We start from the raw sequence: 7,557 nt of genomic DNA, 5'->3' as shown, positions 1-7,557 counted from the left end.
GATTCCTAGTGTAGAGATGGCTTTTATGTAAAGATAACTCAGTGGCATCCCAAGGTCACCAAGGAACCAGCAATTTATTTAGAAAGATGGGAGGAAATAGCCTAGAGTTAAAAATCTGAATCATAAATATATAGGTTTCTGAGGTCTTTACATGTAGTGGACAAGCAACAATTGTACCTGATGTTTCATTCTTGTTTATAATAAGAGTTCTAATGAAACAGAGTCTTATCTGGGAATCTTCTGTCAGATGTGCTTGAAAGCTAAATTAAAGGTTAAGTATCTGGAGATCTGTGTTATACTGCTCAGCCATGGTATAAAACCTGACAGCTCTTGTTTCAATGCTACTCTCAAGCGTTCATTGATATAGTATTAAAGTGAGGGCGAAAATGTTCACTCATGGCATTACTACTTTATTTAATAATTGAATTTTAAAATGCACACCATACCTCCTTCATTTTCACTCCCTGTTCCCTTTCTCTTGGTCTAATTTTTCAAATAGCACGTTTCTTTTTTGTCCTTTTTTTTCTTTTTTTTAAAACACACAGACAGACAAACATACAATACATCTTTCCGAAACAGAGCATTGATCCGGTCATAAATTTGTTCAGCTTTTTGTTCCATCTTTAACACAATTTTATATATTCTATTTTTGCCATAACATTTATTTCTTAATCTTAGCTCACATATCTCAACTATTACCATCTTATAGTAAGCTTACTCATATTAACATAATCAAAACAATTACCCTTCTTTTAATCCATCTTAAATCTTAATTCAAATAATACCTCATAATACATTTCACAATTCTTACCCTAAATTCTCACTATTAACAATACAGTTCAAACATATTTATATTTCTGAATCATATTTCAATTTTTAAAACTTCCTTATATTTTATTATTACTTCATATACTATTCATTAATTCTTTATTTAATTATTACTTCATCAAACTTAAATCTTATCTCTAATCTTAAAAATATACCAATTTAACAATTAAACACTCCCTGTTCCCTTTCTCCTGGTCTAATTTTTCAAATAGCACATGTTTCTATGTTAAACTGAAAGTTTTAATCCTAAATACAGGAAGCAATCTTTTTGTGTTATAATTGTTCTATCAGAATTTGAAAAAATAACAAATGGGACAGATGAAGTGGTAGAATGCTGTTTTTTATATAGAAGGTCCTAAGCTGAACCCTTGATATCTCCAGAAGGACTGAAAAAATTCAGTATAAGGAAAATAATATATTCTATTTTTTAAACTAGGCAACTGTATTTTGAATCATTCTTCTTAGTAACTAGTGGTGGTATTCAGCCGGTTCTATCCGGTTTGGGAGAACCTTTAGCGGCACCTGCGGGAGGCTCCACCCACCCGCCCAGATGTCATCAAGTCCCGTTTTTGATGCTCTGTGCATGCGCAGAAGGTCCTGAGCATGCGCAGAGGTGTTGTGAGCCAGCAAAGCGAACATTTGTGAAATGGTAGAGAAGGTAAGTGAATACCATCCTTCTAGTAACCCTTGACAGTGGGGTGCATCTGTGACCTTCAATGCTTTCTGCACTGAGTAAAATCATATTTCTCTCTGCTGAAGTTTAAATCCAAGTATTGTGCTATATGGAAGGGGGAGAAGGATTTTTGCTTTCCCTACAAAGATAATCAGCTGATAAAGCTCTGTCATGTTTCTATTCATATTTATTAAGAATTCTAAGCCTAAATGCTTTAAACGTGTAAGTTTTCCTAAATAAGTAATGATGCTCAGTTTCTAGCCTTTTCCTTGTTGTTCCTGACCTCACTATTCATATTCTAGGCAGATATCAAAAGCTTTTAGGCATGATTATTCCTGTTCTCTCTCAACATCTGAGATGTGCATGCAGCATTAACTGAATAAGTATAACACCTCCTTGTGTTCTCTGCTTTGTGTCTGAAGGCAAACATTCATGTGACAAATGTAGCACAGTTCTTGAGCAAATGTTTAAAGAGTTTCTTGCACAACAGAGATGAGCAAACAGTCACATGGTGACTATTCACATGGTGGGAGAGAACACATTGCAGAAAATGTGCCAGCATCAAGTACTTTAAATTGCCTTTGTGCAACCAAGAATAAGTGACATGAAAACAATGTTACTGCTGTCTTTTTTAGCATGCAGGATGACATGAGCTTCTAAAAGCATACAGGATGAGATGAACATTTAAAAGTCAATCAAAAGTAACAGAAAGATGCTATTGAAAGAACAGTAAGCTGCCACTGTCCAACCTTTCCTCTAAAATTAGATAGTGTTGTAAGTGAAGTGGCCAAGCTTGCTGGACACAGGTATTTCAATTCTTTGATGCCTCTTTTTCGCCCTCATTGTCCCTAGTTTTTGGAAATGTCTTTTAAAAATGTTGCTTGCAGTTTCAAACACGTTACTGGTGTCATTATCATTATGTTTATGTTTCTATATTGCTCTTTCTCCCAAGGGAGCCTGAACTGATATAGACTATAAACAAACAAGAAGATCAAAACAATAAACAGTAAAATTTCTATAAAATGAAACAATGGGAGGAGAACAATAACTCAGAGTTCACTTAGGCAATCTGAAAGGCAGTTTCATTCTGGGACAGTGGTTATCTTGCAACAGTTTGTCTGGGTAAATCAACAGATTTTTTTAAAAAAAATGAGTGGTAGGCCTACCATATTTGAAAGAATAATAATAATAATGCAGAATACACAGTATCACTAACAGTATAGCAGAACAGGAAAATACATTTATTTCTCTATGAAGATAAGGGTCTTGGATGTAAAAGTTCCTTTAAATCTAATCCCTACAATTTTCAATAAAAGTGTATTTGTTGGACCTGCCACAACTTGAATCTCTAAAAAGAAATGATCCTTGGCTCCATTTGCTGAGATAGATATGGTTTTTATTAGAGATCAATTCTATTGCAGTATTGCATAACCAGAATTGAGAATCGTGGGCCAAAATCCCTAACTTCTACTTTTCCCTCCCTTAACTGTCTCTCATTGCCCACCCCATTGTAACCAATCAGAACCAGTCAAGATGTTTTCATAATGGTCAGTCCAGGCACCGTTTGGTATGTGACTCCCTCCTTCTTTCTGCTGGGTCACCTTGAGGCAGTGTCTCCAGGAGGTACAGCAGTAGTGGGTTGCCCCCGGTTCACACCGGTTCTATAGAACTGGTAGTAAAACCAGCGGGAGGCTCCACCACCGACCCCAACACCACTAAACGCTTCTGCGCATGCACAGAAGAGCGCGCGGGCGGCCCCGCTGCAAACCGGTAGCAAAGGTAAATAGAACCCACCCCTGAGGTACAGCACTTACTTTCATTTCCCCAAGCATCCTCCCCTTCATTTCTCCCTCCACACAGTTCATGACAGTCTGTCACCACATAGCAATGAAGCACAAGAAAGCATAAGGTGACAGCTGACAGTTGAATACATTGTTGCTAGTCTGAATAGATAATATTAGAGGGCTAAATGAATATAATGATGTTGTTATTAGTCCAATTTCAATTGTTTTTCCAAATTAACTACCTATTGGTGCAGTATTTATTTAAAAACGAGTTTTAAGAAACCATTTCCTCCAGAAATGCATTAAGTAACCACTATATGTTTATACTGTATGTATTCAAATTACACTGCAAGAAAATGACAAGGAAATCTCCCTATTTTTATTTGTGAACTGTTGGTAGGTTAGTCAATCTTGCCACAGATTCTCTCCTGCCCAGAATCACATTTTTTAAACTGGGTGATCCTATAAATCCAGAAATGCTAATTAAAATGTTTCATGCCAGTTTCTCCATAAATAGCTTTCAGATAATTCCAAATCTTCAGAAAATTCACCAAAGAGTTCTATTTTATGAGAATATTTCTGAAATATTTCTTTTTTTCACTCTTCTGAAAAAAGAGGGCAATTTTCTCCACCAGTTTTTTTTAATTCTTGAAATAGCTTCCATCTCTCACCCCAATAACACATTGTGGAAAATGCCAGATAATAATCCAGCTGCCAATAGAATTTTTCACAGCAAAATCTGTTGGAAAACAAAGAAAGAAATGGTGCCATGGCCTCTGTTAAAGGGAAGTCCCATCTCTTAAAAAGGATTGAAGAATTTCTGCTCTGTCTAGAACAAAAGGGCAAAACAGTATGTCCAATTCAACTGCACACAAATGATATAAAGTATTTTGAGAGGCTAGTTGCATACAAATCTTTCTACCCAAAAGGTTGTTTCAACAATTACCACAATAATATATGTGAAACAGAAACTTTCTATAATCTCAAACATTAATTAATTTCCCTTTAATATTATAGAGGAAGATTTTACCTTGGAGCCCTTTTAATATGAAATGATATAAAATCACAATTTGCCATTATATAAGGAGGCTAAGGTCATGAAACATGTTTTTTTTCTTTTTACAACCCTGTAGTCCCTTAATTCAAGGTATAGCCCAGATGATTGGATGGAGCTGAGAGTTTACTGGCTGGAGGCCCTTCCTGATGCCTATGTGGAGTTTGCTGCAGATATTTTTTTCTGCCCTAAGAGAGAAACATCTGTTGCTGCCTAGGATTGAGCTCTCAACCTTCCAAGTGGAGCATCTTCACTACTGGCCCACCACATCAAAGGTAATAAAACATTTAAGAAGTAGAAAATAAAGGGGAGTGGGATGGAACAAAAGCAAAGGAAAAAGGACTAAGGAAACAGCAAGATGATTGTGCTGAAACATCATACAAATTGGATTTCAGAAACAATCAATATGGGTATTTTAAGTTAGGTTGAATATACCAAATAGTTATTTTAATGAGAGATCATTGCTTGCTGCAGAACTGTCTCCTGTTACAACCTGCCTAAGTATTCAGGTCTGCAGTATAGGCTATTTTGACGACGTTGTCCATGTTGTCAGCAATATAGCTTTATGGCCAGCATGAGAAGGCCATCTCTCAAGTTGCTATAGGGCTATGGAGTATTCCCCTTAGAAGTGGTCCTTCACCTTGTTCTATCAGCATTTGGAAATTCTGTTAAGCTTTGCCCTACTTTTAATTGTTAATTAGTTTTAATGTTTTTGATTGATCATATGCTATCAGGACTGTTAGTAATCACATAGATTGTTTCCATGAAGCTTTAATCTTAGTTTTAATTTGTAATCTTTACGCTTTGTGTTGCAATTTTGTAGCTGTGTTGAGTAGACATCAGGGTTTAAACAGAAAAAAGAAATAGTTTGCTAACATGAACTTCTTTTATGCCATCAACTTTCTCTTATAAGGATGCATTTTTCTTCTCTTCTTCTCTTGTTGATTTCAGGTATACATGATCTATATTTTTCATATACAGAAATGTAAAAAGGATAAAAGAAAAAGGTTAAAAACTCACCTAAAATACAAAAAAAGAGGTAGGGGGAGAAGAGAAGATTAGAAATTCAAACATTTTCCTTTTCATTGCTGATTGTTTTTTCTATAGCAAAAGTATACCCTATTTCCCCGAAATAAGACATCTTCTGATAATAAGCCTAATCAGGCTTTTGAGCACATATGCTAAAATAAGACTCCCCCCAAAAATAAGCCCTCCCTGAAAATATTTAAATGCAGAGCTGGAAATCAGGTAAGACTGCAAGAGGAGCCCCATCTTGCTCCACATGCCTCAAAAATAAGACCTAGAATACAATACAATACAATAACAGAGTTGGAAGGGACCTTGGAGGTCTTCTAGTCCAACCACCTTTCCAGGCAGGAAACCCTACACCACTTCAGACAAATGGTTATTCAACATCTTCTTAAAAATTTCCAGTGTTGGAGCATTCACAACTTCTGCAGGCAAGTTGTTCCACTTATTAATTGTTCTAACTGTCAGAAAATTTCTCCTTTGTTTTAAATTGCTTTTCTCCTTGATTAGTTTCCACCCATTGCTTCTTGTTCTACCCTCAGGTGCTTTGAAGAATAGTTTGACTCCCTCTTCTTTGTGGCAGCCCCTGAGGTATTGGAACACTGCTATCATGTCTCCCCTTGTCCTTCTCTTTATTAAGGCCAAGCGCTTATTTCGGGGTTCAAAAAAATATAAGACAGGGTCTTATTTTCGAGGAAATACAGTATATATTTATTCTTTCCTGAATATTGTGTGTGTGTGTGTGTGCACCCCTGCAGGTGTGAAATGAAGTTCTTTAAAATAGAAGATGTATAGCTGTGTTTTTAGAATTTGAGGAAATGATCACTATGAAATTTTCATGTCTTGTTTGTTATTGAACAGACTAAGAATCTCTTGCTATTACAGAGGGTATCATTTCTGGGATGCTTTACCAGTATCAAAGCAACAAAGAATTCTGTGATACTGTTAAAAAAAAATCCAACAACAACCAAGTATCTTGGTATGATTGTCTAAGCAATAGCTGTCAGACATGTGAACTTGAAGTCTGCTGAGAGAGGCTCTTGTCTGTTAAAAAGCTTGTGTCAGAATACCTCTTTTCTCTTATCGTTCAGTTTATGTTGGGGGTGGGGGAGAGATCTGTGAACTGCTTTTTCAGGGCACATTGCCCTGGCAGGATTGTGTACTAATGCAATACAGCTTGGAAGGAAGGAGGAGAAGGATGGGAAGAAGAATCCAGGCATCCATGGGTGGGCAAGTACTAAAAGATGTGTCACAACAACTTGACACAAGCTTGGTCCTTTATGTATCTGCAAATATATGAGTGGATCTTGCATTTGATGACACAATACATGTTTCATTATTCTGGCATCACTGTGGTTAGAAAGAATGCCTGTGAGCGTCTCTGTGCGTGATAACAGGAGAAGATAGGTATATTTTCCCTTGCCTTCTTCTGGAATATTAGATGAAATTGCAAAGTAGTTTAATGTTCTAGAAATTTCTGGCAGTTTGGACTAGACTAGGGAGGCAGGGAAAGGCTAAAAGATAATTGACTTAAAAAAATAAGACTATAGGCTTCAAATGTTGTGATGAGAGTAGACTATATTTCAGCAGATATATCTGGCTAGTGGATCCAAGGATTCTGAACCAATCTATTTGTGTCAGGATTGTTTTATTTTTTCAGTTATACTGTTGAACATAAAAAGTGAATAGAAACCTTTCTGTGCTTTAACTTATCAGTTTTATTTTTTGCAAATATTGATGTTAAAATTAATTTTAATATGCATAGATTTCTTTGCTGTTGGCCCTATTGTGATTGCCATTCTGGCAAGTCAAAATAAATAAATGTTACACCCTGTAGTTAAAACAGGCTACCCACACCTACAAAATAAATGATAATCCACCCGGCCTCTATGCCATATCATTCCACACTCACCTTTCCACTGAGTCCCTTTTTGGATTTACTCGCAGCATAAGCCTCTCCCACCCAATGAAGTTGTCCTTCTAGCAGTACTTTGATGGTGCTACTCAGTTCTGATGGTGAAAAGAATGCATACTTAATATGTCGGCATGCGTAATCTACTTCTGTTAAAGGAACCACCTGAGTAGCTTGGAAGGGCCTATCATAGAGGATAGCTGTTTCATTTGACAGGAGATGAAGCTCACCAGTTACTGGAATTTCTGAAAATAGAATTTGGCCCAGAGAAGAAAAC

At 36.4% G+C, this 7,557-nt stretch overlaps 1 long non-coding RNA gene across 1 annotated transcript in view; it reads right to left on the bottom strand.

Moving 5' to 3' along the window:
- Positions 1-5,196: 5,196 nt before the first annotated feature.
- LOC139319719 (uncharacterized) overlaps positions 5,197-7,557 on the bottom strand; it is a 175,423-nt gene continuing 173,062 nt past the window's right edge. The window contains exons 3-4 of the long non-coding RNA XR_011600646.1: positions 7,281-7,378; positions 5,197-5,301 (exon numbers count right to left, since the gene is read on the bottom strand). This is a non-coding gene — a long non-coding RNA (uncharacterized lncRNA). The remainder of the gene's footprint in view (positions 5,302-7,280; positions 7,379-7,557) is intronic.

Source organism: Pituophis catenifer, unplaced genomic scaffold (assembly GCF_029215685.1).
Source record: "Pituophis catenifer annectens isolate HBS135680 unplaced genomic scaffold, rPitCat1.0.hap2 SCAF_7, whole genome shotgun sequence".
Taxonomy (NCBI): Eukaryota; Metazoa; Chordata; class Lepidosauria; order Squamata; family Colubridae; genus Pituophis; species Pituophis catenifer.
This window is presented reverse-complemented; position numbering and strand designations above follow the sequence as displayed.